Source organism: Canis lupus, chromosome 29 (assembly GCF_011100685.1).
Source record: "Canis lupus familiaris isolate Mischka breed German Shepherd chromosome 29, alternate assembly UU_Cfam_GSD_1.0, whole genome shotgun sequence".
NCBI lineage: Eukaryota > Metazoa > Chordata > Mammalia > Carnivora > Canidae > Canis > Canis lupus.
Window position 1 is genome coordinate 11,841,276 of NC_049250.1, and position 10,873 is coordinate 11,852,148.

Genomic DNA, 10,873 nt, shown 5'->3' on the forward strand with positions numbered 1-10,873 from the left:
TAATACCTCATAGAGGGGCTGACACCTGTCATCCACTTAAAATAGTACCTGGCGCGTGGAAAGTTCTTAATCGGTGTTGGCTGTTATTAATACAGCCGTATTCTTAGTTTTCCTCCTGCCTCACTGGGCCTTCTTTTTCAGAATCCTTTGAGACTCTTTCATCTACTTATCAACCAAATGCTGGCGGATCCTTGGTTTCTATAGGAGGCTGTCTCCTTGTCAGTACACATTCCCCTTGAGTTTGGCTACTATCTATATGTTAATAATTACCAAATGTGTATCTCCAGGCTTGAACTCCATCTTGTGCTCCAGACCCATATGGCCAATGGCTTGTGTGCTATCTCTAATTACATACTGTTTCAGTTTTCTATTGAGGCATAACAAATTATGTACTACACACTTAAGGTATTAAGCCAATATGCACTGATTATCTTATGCTTTTCCTGGGCCAGGAGGCCAGCTTTGGTTTAGCTGGGTCCTCTGCTCAAGGTCCTACCAGACTGAGATCAAAGGGTCATTTAGGCTGTGCTCTCATCTGGTGGCTGGACTGGGGTAAGAATCCATTTTCAAGTTCACTCAGGTTTGCTGGCAAAATAAACTTCCAGGCAGCTCTCTGACTGAGGCCCTGTCTTTTTACAGGCTGTTGGCCAGTGGCCATCCTCAGAGTCATGCTGGCTTTACCCAACATGGCTGCTCACTTCATCAAGCCTACAGGAGAGTTTCTAGTCTAGTTGGCTAAGAGAGAGTTTTGTATGACACAATGTAATCACAGGAGTGTCCTCTATCCCCTTTGCCATATTCTCTTGGCTAGAAGGAAGTCATAGGCCCTGCCCACAAGAAGAGGGGAACCGCTTCAAGCAGAAGGAGTTATATAAAGCAGGAGCACCAGGAGGTTGGGTCTAGAGTTGGAGTGCCACAGGTGTCCATAGCATTATCAACACGCCCTGACACATCACCTCCTCACCACTCTGCTTTTCTTCCATCTTTGCTGCAGTAGGAAATACACCACCCTCAAACTAAAAGCCAAGAAGTTATCTTGACTGTTCCTCTTAACCACTTCCTCAAACAGCCAATCACCAAGCCCTCTGGATTTGCCTCCTAAACCCCACTTGATTCCTTCATTTTCTCTACCACATTTCCTACAACAGCCTCATGCTTGCTACCACTCTTTTCTTTCTACAGTAGCCAAGGATACTGCTAAAGTGCAATTGTGATTACATTGTACCTTACCTAAAATCTCTCATAACTTTCCCGATTCCTTAATGGGGTCCATCAGACCCTTTGCCATCTGGCTTCTGCTTCCCCTCTAACTTCTCTGCACCTTCTGTCCCTTTGGCCTGGAATACTCATTCCTTGCTAGTCCTATGCAGCAGTCAACAGCCAGCTTCCATGTCATCTCCTGTGGGAGGCCTTTCCTGATCGCTCAACTCCTTGGTGTACCCCGTCCCCTCACTTTCCATGCTCAGCACCCTGGGCTCCCATGGTCCTAATGCTCAGTGCACAGAATGGAGAATGCCCTTATTCTCCACTAAACTGTAAGCTCTGTGTGGCTGGGGACGTCCTCTGTGGCTAGCACCATGCTTTCAACCCTGGAAGCCCTTAAATCATTGTCAAGTGAGTAACATGATAGATGGTGACCTGGATCTCAGCCCACACTTAAAAATATTCCCACCCTTCCCTCACAGCAACATCTAGCTTTTACTCTTGATGGGCTCTGTTCCAGTTGGCAGACCATTTTAAATCGAAAGTAATATATTAATAGAGGCACCTTTGTTTCGGGTAATATTTCTTTCCTATTATGGCTGGTCCAGTCTCAAGACATTTCCTTGCTACTGATGTACTCCAGTGACATGAATGCCAGGGTAGTACCTATTTCCTCTTTCTGTGCTGTTTGTCCTTTTGCTGTGTCATTGGAATTTTGTAAAAATAGCTGACCAACTGCAGCACATATAGTTCTATAAACTCACTGGGAACAGGCCCCTCCGTCCACGATATGGAAGGACCCACACCTGCTCCTGGGACATTCCAGGATACACCCTCATCCACTGAGAACAGAAGGAGCATTTGTTTCCAGAGCCCACTTTGGAGGACAGCTGAGACAGGACCCAATCTGGCCAGGTCGGCCTGTTCCTGGGCAGTGGTTCTATTTTCACACAACAAGTGATTGAGCTTAACTGGCAGGTGTGAAGCCCATCTCCCTTCACTCCTGCCTGTAGGGATGAGGCAAAGTCACTGGGGAGCCCAATTAGTGTGTCGGGTTGGATGGGTGGGAGATGGAGAGAGAGAGAGTGTGTGTGTATGTGAGGGAGGGAGGGAGAGTAAGAGTGGCAGAGAGAGAGAAAAAGAGAAAAAATACTCAGGGAAAGTGAGAGAAAGAGAGAGACTCAGAGAGATGAAGAGACAGAGAAATATATAGGAGACAAAGAAGCAGAGAGCTGGACGTCGTGAGATGCACAGATACGAGGGCTTGGGAGTCTGTGCAGACGGGCACCATTGGTGGCCTTTTAGTTGGGTTAAGTGCACACAAATGGAAAATGAGGTAGTGTAGAATGTCAGTCCCATCTGGAGGACCATGTGTGAAATAAGGGCAAAGTGAGCATCTGTATGGTCGTTAGTATATTGCTAATGGGCCGGGAGTGAATCTGGGAGGGGGGTGGGCTGGGCGGGAGGCCTGGGTGTCTACTACAGGACAGGATGCTGCACCGAGGCCCCAGTCAGCTCTTCTGTCCGTGTGTGATCCTGGGCACACAGGAGAAGGAAGGCCCACTAAATCCTGATACTGCAGCTAAGATGTGAGGGCCCACTTTACTGGTAGCAGAATTGTTCTCTTGAATTTTTAGGGGTGGCCCTAGCACACAGAGATGCTGGAAGCCCGTGTGAAACCTTTTTGGACCACACATGGGCCCGGAATCCCAAGGAACACTTGAACTTTATGTCAAGTGTGCATAAAGCACGCGCCTTTCCTCATGTTCTTCATGTGTTGACGTGTGTTTACTTTTTGTCTTCACAACACCCTCATGGGGTGGCTACTTTTGCTGCCCGTTGTACAGATGGGGACAGGGGGCTCAGAGATGTCAGCCACCTGGCTCAGCACCATGCTGCTGGTAGGGGATGAGGCTAGACTCTGCATCCAGGGAGTCAGGCGCAGAATCAGTGTTCTTCACCACTATCCTACCAATGGAGACCCAGTTTGCAAACTGAATTCAGTTATTTTTTCAGAGGCCTGACCAGAGAAGACAGAAGAGGCCATATAGTGGGAAGAACTGACTTCCTACCCTGGCTCTGCCTTCCATAAGCTCTGAGATTTCCAGACAGCCCCTCTAAGCTTCTGCTGAGGGCAGTGACTGAATGCATCGAGACCCTGGAGCCAGACCACCCTGGGCTCTCATGCGTGGCTCAGCCACTTCCCAGCCAGAGCCCTCTGGTTTTTCATGCCGCCCATCCAGCCTGTAGGTTCTTCCTCTGTAAGTGAGGACCAAACTAGGGCTGTCCTCAAGGAGTCTTGAAGGTTAAACCATTTCCTGTATTTAATAGGCTTGGTCTGAAGTAAGCTCTCAATAAACGTTACCTGTTATTATCTATCAAATGGTGGCCCTTTCTGTTTTATATGCTTATTGTTGGGACAATGAGAAAATGCATGCGAAAGTGTTTTGTAGAATTTTCTGTGCTGTGCGAATGTTCGATAGTGGTGCTGTTATTAAACACCGGGCACATGGGCGGCTCAGTCAGTTGGGCGTCTGCCTTCAGCTCAGATCATGATCCCGAGGTCCTGGGATCAAGCCCCACGTTGGGCTCTATACTGAAAGGGGAGCCTGCTTCTCGTTCTTCCTTTCCTCCTACCCCTCTCCTCCCACATGTGTTCTCTCTGTCCTTCTGTCTCAAATTTAAAAAAAACAAACAACTAAACCACCAAATATAAGGTTCATGGAAGGGATGTGGATTAATGGCTTTAGCACATAGTCAGCAAGACAAGGAGACTACTGTGGCGGGGGGAGGGGGTTGCTAAAGATAGGGGCCAGGGAGAGGAGGAGTAGCCAAGTATAGGCATAACTTGGAGGTACTGTGGGCTGGTCCCAGACCTACTGCAATAAAGTGAATATTGCAACAGAGTGACTATCACAATAAAGCAAGATAAATGAATTTTTTGGTTTTCCAGTGCATGTAAAAGTTATGTTTACATTATACTGACCATCTATTAGGTTTGCAATAGCATTATGTCTAAAAAATAGTGTACATAGTTTAAAAATATTGCTAAAAATGCTAACTGTCATCTGCGCTTTCAGTGAGTTGTAATCACTGATCACAGATTGGCATTGTGTAATAGTGGGAAAGTTTGATGTACTGCAAGAATTAACAAAATATGACAGACACATGAAATCAGCAAATGCTGTTGGAAAGATGATGCTGGTAGACATGCTTGACCCAGGGTTGCCACAAACCTTCAGTTTGTGAAAAAATGCAATATTTATGAAGGACAATAAAGCGAAATGTACCAAGTATGCCTGGTAATGATATAGATAGAATATAAGAAGTCACACAAAAGAATTCCAACATCACATTCTGGGGTCTAATAGTAAAAGGGATTGGAAAAGACCTAATTAAAAGACTAAGTTTTGAAAAGGATGTGAAAATCCATGCATTTGATGCTCGTGAGTATCCTTTGCCAGTCACTGTGATAGATGCTGAGGATAGAGTGATGACTAAGATACATCATGGCATGCAGGACATGGTCTTTGGGATGAGATTCCAACTGGGATCTGTTAGGAAGGGTGTTTTAAGAGGAGGAAATAGGGTGAGCAAAGGCATAAAATAAAAAAAATAAAAAAAATAAAAAAAGATGAGCAGGCTGTATAAAGCATCCAGGAGTCATCTGTGGCAGGTATGAAGTTTGTAGAGTATTAGAAGGTGAACCCAGAAAGGAGTTTGGGGCCATATTTGGGCAATTTTTTAAAAAATATTTTATTTATTTATGCATGAGAGACATAGAAAGAGGCAGAGACACAGGCAGAGGGAGAAGCAGGCTCCATGCAGGGAGCCTGATGTGGGACTCGATCCCCGGTCTCCAGGGTCAGGTCCTGGGCTGAAGGCGGCGCTAAACCACTGAACCACCCGGGCTGCCCCTATTTGGGCAGTTTTGAAGAATAGTTTATTTGAGAGGCAAAGGGAAGCCATTGAAGGGCAATAATAAGATTGCAGCCACGTAAAGGCCATTCTCAACTACAAATTCACATCCATGCAGCTTCTTGTAGCTATTAGAGATCGTGTCCTAAATATACATGATAGTTTATTCCAAAAACACGTACTCAAAACATTTTCAGGGCATGAACATGTATATTCAAAGTCTTGGAGAGTAACATTAAGCCAACTGCAATAAACCAGTAATACCTTGCACTTTTTACAGATTTACTGTAGCGCGTCCGCGTGCACACCCGCACACGCACGCGCACATAGACTATATTTTAAAGTAAGTCAATTTTCCATTCCCGGGTATTTACAAGTGTCATTTTCTCTTTCAGCTCCAAAATTTAGTATGTCAATATATAAAATTCAAGAATAAATGTATATGGCAGGGTAATTGTTCAAGAATTAAAATATATGCCAACAGAACATTGGCAGGCTTTATTTCATGACATTTGGGGCTCCTTTCTTTGCACTGTTTCTTTGCAATAAAAGAGGTAGATTGAAGATCATTGCAAATCAAAGTGATGCTTTCAACTTTTGAAATGAACGCCAGCTTGTCTTTCTCCACTTTTCATACATTTGCATAGATCTGTCAACCGCGTTCTGAATTCTTCTAAGAGTAATCTTGAATACAGAGTTAGGAACACCCGCGTACCACAAAATTGCTTTGCCCCTCTCTTCTCCACTTCCCACCCCCACTGCCCTTGCCTTCACCCTCTCTGGGGCACGTTTCTCTCGGAAGATTTCACAGGAGCTGGAAGAGATGGAACCACAGTCTTAAAAACAAACCAATAGCAGCCAGAGAGAACTTGCAAGTAGACACTGACCCCGCCACGTGAGTTTCTGTGTTTAATTGCGATTCTGCTGACAGCTGGAGAACTGTGTTTTCAGATGTGGCCCAGTGAAATTCCTGACGCGTCTCCTGGTGGGATCTGAGCAGTCAGGTGTGTGTTCTTCTGGAGTGCGAGATCTGCTGTTGCCTTGGGTGAGGTTAAAAGCCACCCCCACCCCCACCCCCACCCCAGTAGGAGAGCCCCGGGCAGCGTGGGAGGATGGGCCTCCTGCCACTTGCCCATCTCCCGCAATCTCACCGAAGGGCAGTCGCAGGGATCCAGTGGTTTGTTAGAGTCTGATTGGCTGCCAGCTGCCAGACACCGCTCAGGTTTGCACGAACGGTCGGTCAGCTCTGCTTGCTATGGGTTAGTAACCACAACCGTCAAGGACTTGAAAGAAAACAAAACCCAGGGGCAGGCAGCGTCTTGGTTTGGGATATGTTCTGTTGTCTGTTATTTTTAATTCCAAATTAATAGCACAGATCAAGCCCACAGTTTAAATAACACATCTGCCTGGGGTTTGGGTAGCCATTCACAATATGTTTTTATTCATTATTGCTTTAATGATGGCTCAGGATTCTTTTGACTCTCTCCCAAGTAACAGGTGGTTTTCTGACCATGATAAATGCTAAATGCTGCAGAGGATAAGGCAGTTAGGCATTGTTTTCCTAGCTGTGGTTACACCTAGGCCCCAGGCAGCTTCTGAATTAGCAGCCTGCAACAGATTGGAATTCCTAGGGGACTGCACTTAACCCTTAGTTCTCCCAAACCGGTTTTCAATGCTCCGTGGGGTGGGGGCTCCGTGCTACACCCCAAGGCACAGCAGATGTACTTTTTGTATCCTGGGAGGTAGCGGGAGGGTTCAGGGTAGGTCAAAAAGTTAATATGTCAATGTTCTGAAGGGTGATGGGAGTAAGAACTTACTGTGATATTAAAGATGATTTGAATTTAGATTTTTTTTTTTTTAGGATAAAAGCATTCTTTTATATATCAGCAATAGATGGTAACAATTAAATAAGTCACACATGAATCATAGAAATTAGAGTGAGGGCAAAGACCTATTAGATCATCTAGCCAATTCCCTAGCTAACATAGAATTATTCCCCACAGTATTTTCGGGAGAGCTTTGTACAGTCTCTTTTGTGAGATCTGAGCAACTGGGGCCTTCATTATTTCCTTAGGGACACACTTTCCTTTATAAAAGGCCACAGTGTTTTCCTCCTTAGCCCGATATTCAAGATTTTTTTAAAAAGTCTGTTACTTGCAGAATCATTTGTATGAGACTGATCAGAGGTAGTAATTATACCCACAGTTCTCCCAGAAAACCATGTATGCACTTGGCCTTCTTCTGTGCACTCCCATTTCTGTTTTTTATGCTGGAATTTACATACTACTCAGAGGAGGTAGTAGTGAAACATCAAACAGGAGCCTCCCTGTTTCCAATATCACTCTCACCAACTGCTCAGAGGTAACATCGACCCCCTCAATTTGAAACAAGGGGGAAAGCTGTTTTTGAAGCAATTCTGTTCAGACTGTTCATGTTTCCAGGGTAAAGAATACTCAGTCATCCAGGAAATGGCAACTGCTCAGAATTCCTCTCTCTTTGGAACAAGCTGGTATTGTCTTTCTGGGGTTGTTTGTGTTGGAGAGGCTACCAATTGTGCACACACATGACCTGGGGCTCCAGGGCAGACACTGCTGCTCCAGATTCTCAGTAATCCTGGGCACAGGGCTGCTGATCCAGCGCCAGTGGGCCGCACGCACAAAGCTTCCTACTGAGTTGCCATGGTGTGTGTTCCAGTCCCCTCAAAGGGCAGTCTTCAGTCTAAGGGGTAAGATCTTGTGTTTAGAGAGTTATAAACACTAACAGGGATAAATCTCCTAGGTTTCCAGAACTCTGGGATGCTGTGATTTGATTCCCCACACCGTTCAGTAGAGCCTGGGTCAATGTGTCGAGGTGGGGGTGTGGGGGCAAGACCCAAGCTTTCTGCCCTGGAGGAACTTATGGATGGGTGAGGCAGGCAAGGGAGTGGGTAAGGGTCTGAGAGACTAGGCCCAGAGCACAGGGAAGTGGCATCTGAGCAAGGCCCGGTGTAGGAAACGTCTCAGGGAAGCTGAGCTTCAAGGACCAGATGCCTGGAGGGAGTGGCAGGTGCAGAGGAAGCAAAGCCGACACAGGCCAAGGCAGAGAGCCGTGTGCAAAAGAGGCAAGGGTGCAGGCGGGTGTGAGCGGGTGCAGGGCTGGGGAGGCTGCAGAGGCCGGCCTGCCTGCCATGCCAACGTCAATGGTCTCTGAAAGGGGCTTGTTGGCCTCATTTTGCAGATGAGGGCAGCATGGTTCAGAGGAGCCAGGTGCCTGGTCCAAAGCCACCAGCTTGGATTTTGACCTGCTGACCGTGCTGTCTCAGGAAGACAAGGGGGTGAAAGTCCAGACTCAGGGTGGCCCCAGTTCATTTGTGGTGTCTTGGAGAGAGCAGATGGCCGTGAGCTGCAGGCCCTGGAGAGCTCCCCAGGTGGTCAGAACCTTCAGGTATCCACCTTGGAAGGGACAGAGGCAAGGACCTCTGGGCCTTGGTTCCCTGGAGAGACCTAGGCTCCCACAGAGTTCATAGCTCTCGTAATGACTAAGAATGACTCATGTCGAGGCAAAACCAAGTGGCTTCTGCAGATTGACGAGGGCTGAGAGGGCAGGGCTGGTGGCAGTCAGCGCAGCTTTGTGGTTATGGCCTTCTAACAGGCACGTGACACATGGGGAAGCCGTGGGGAGCGATCCCTACCTCAGAATTGGGGGCAGGGAGGCAGCAGCAGCAGGAGAGGCGGGCCCTGGCATGGATGTAGCAAGTGTGGGCCCTGCTTCCCCTGGAATGACTCTACCAGCTCCTTCCTCAGGCCTTCCTCATCCCTTCCTCAGCCTGGGTGCATGTGTGTGCGTGTGTGTGTGTGTGTGTGGAGGGGTGGGTGTGTGTGGGGGTGTGGGGTGCTGATCTGATTGGCGAGGCTGAAAGAAGCAAGTGTGGCATCTTAGCTCTTCTCCCTTGAGGGTTTGCTAGCCTGCAGATACCATGTGTTCCGGCCTCTCCTGCTGCAGGCCTGCTGCTTGCTGTGTGCTCCTAAGGCAGAGGGTTCAAGGTGGTGGCTTGGGTTGTCTTCAGGTCTAGACTGTCTTCCCTGAGGGAGACTCATTTGTGGCCTTAACTAAACTCTGGTATCCAGTTCTGATTTACTGGCAATAAAGTTGCTGTTTCAAATAACTGCATCTCCTTTGAATCCTGAATTCAGAAATGAAGGCGTTGTGATTATCACTACTAATCGGAAACACTATAGGATTTCATACCAACATTTGGGACAGAGGTCAAGTGATGATTGGGGTTGGAGTTGGGGGAATTAGTTACTGAGAATAAAGTAGACACATTAGATTATAAGCTAAAAACTAAGGAAAACTCGATGTCTGACAGATTTTTTTTAAAGATTTTGTTTATTTATGCATGAGAGACACAGAGATAGGCAGAGACACAGGCAGAGGGAGAAGTAGGCTCCCTGGGGGGAACCTGATGTAGGACTAGACCCCAGGACCCCAGGATCACGCCCTGAGCCAAAGGCAGACGCTCAACCACTGAGCCACCAGGTGCCCCAACAGTGAGATTTTGGTGAACTAAATTATGGCGTATGAATACAATAAAAGATGACAACATTAAAAGTGATTATATGTACATCTAGATTGTCATAAAATATTCCCACTCTATTAGAGGTCAAAGAAGATTATAAGATAGTACAATTGCATTTTTGGTTAAAACATGCATGCCATAAGAAAAAAAAATCTGGAAAAATATGACCTAGAATGTTAATAGATCATCTCTGGGAGAGGTATTATGTGTAACTTTTTCCTTTGTTCTAGTTTATTATGTTCATTTTTCCCTAAAATGAATATAGGTTTCTTGAGGAGTTAAGGAAAATGGAATATTGTAAACATCTTGTTGTACAAAAGAGAGGGCATGGAAGAGGGAAATAGCATTCAGATCTGGAGTCAGAAAGATCTGGTTTTGAATCCCAGCTTTGCTCCTATTAGGGAGGGTGGCCCTGGCATTTGGGTGTTTTGTTTCTCAGGCCCACTACTGAGGACTCACGGCAATACACGAGGAGATTGGCTGTCTTCTGGCAGGTCTCAGACATCCACAGGTGCTGATGTGTGGACAGGGCTTGGTCCCCACAGCTTTGTGGCCTAAAGAATCTTGATTTTGTTCCCATCCTAGAGTGGATCAGGGATTGACTCACACTAACCAATTTCATAAATGACTAATGTATAAATTAAATTCCATTCTTATTTTCCTTGACAGTGGGGTACAGTAGAGTTGGCAAGAGGCATAAGGCTTGAATTCTCCTTTTGATGCATTCTTTCCGTGTCAGCAACTACCTGAGAAGCCAAATTAGAGGGCAGCCCACGTGGCTCAGTGGTTTAGTGCCGCCTTCAGTCCAGGGCATGATCCTGGAGACCTGGGATCGAGTCCCACATTGGGCTCCCTGCACGGAGCCTGTTTCTCCCTCTGCCTGTGTCTCTACCTCTCTCTCTCTCTGTGTCTCTCATGAATAAATAGATAAAATCTTAAAAAAAAAAAAAAAAAAAAAAAAAAGAAGCCAAACTAGAATAAAAACCTTGCTGGAGGGACACCTGGGTGGGTTAGTGGTTGAGTGTCTGCCTTTGGCTTGGGTCGTGATCCCAGAGTCCCAAGATCAAGTCCCACATTGGGCTCCCTACATAGAGCCTGCTTCTCCCTCTGTCTATGTCTCTGCCTCTCTCTCTCTAGGTCTCTCATGAGTAAATAAATAAAATCTTAAACAAAACAAAACAAAACAAAAAAACC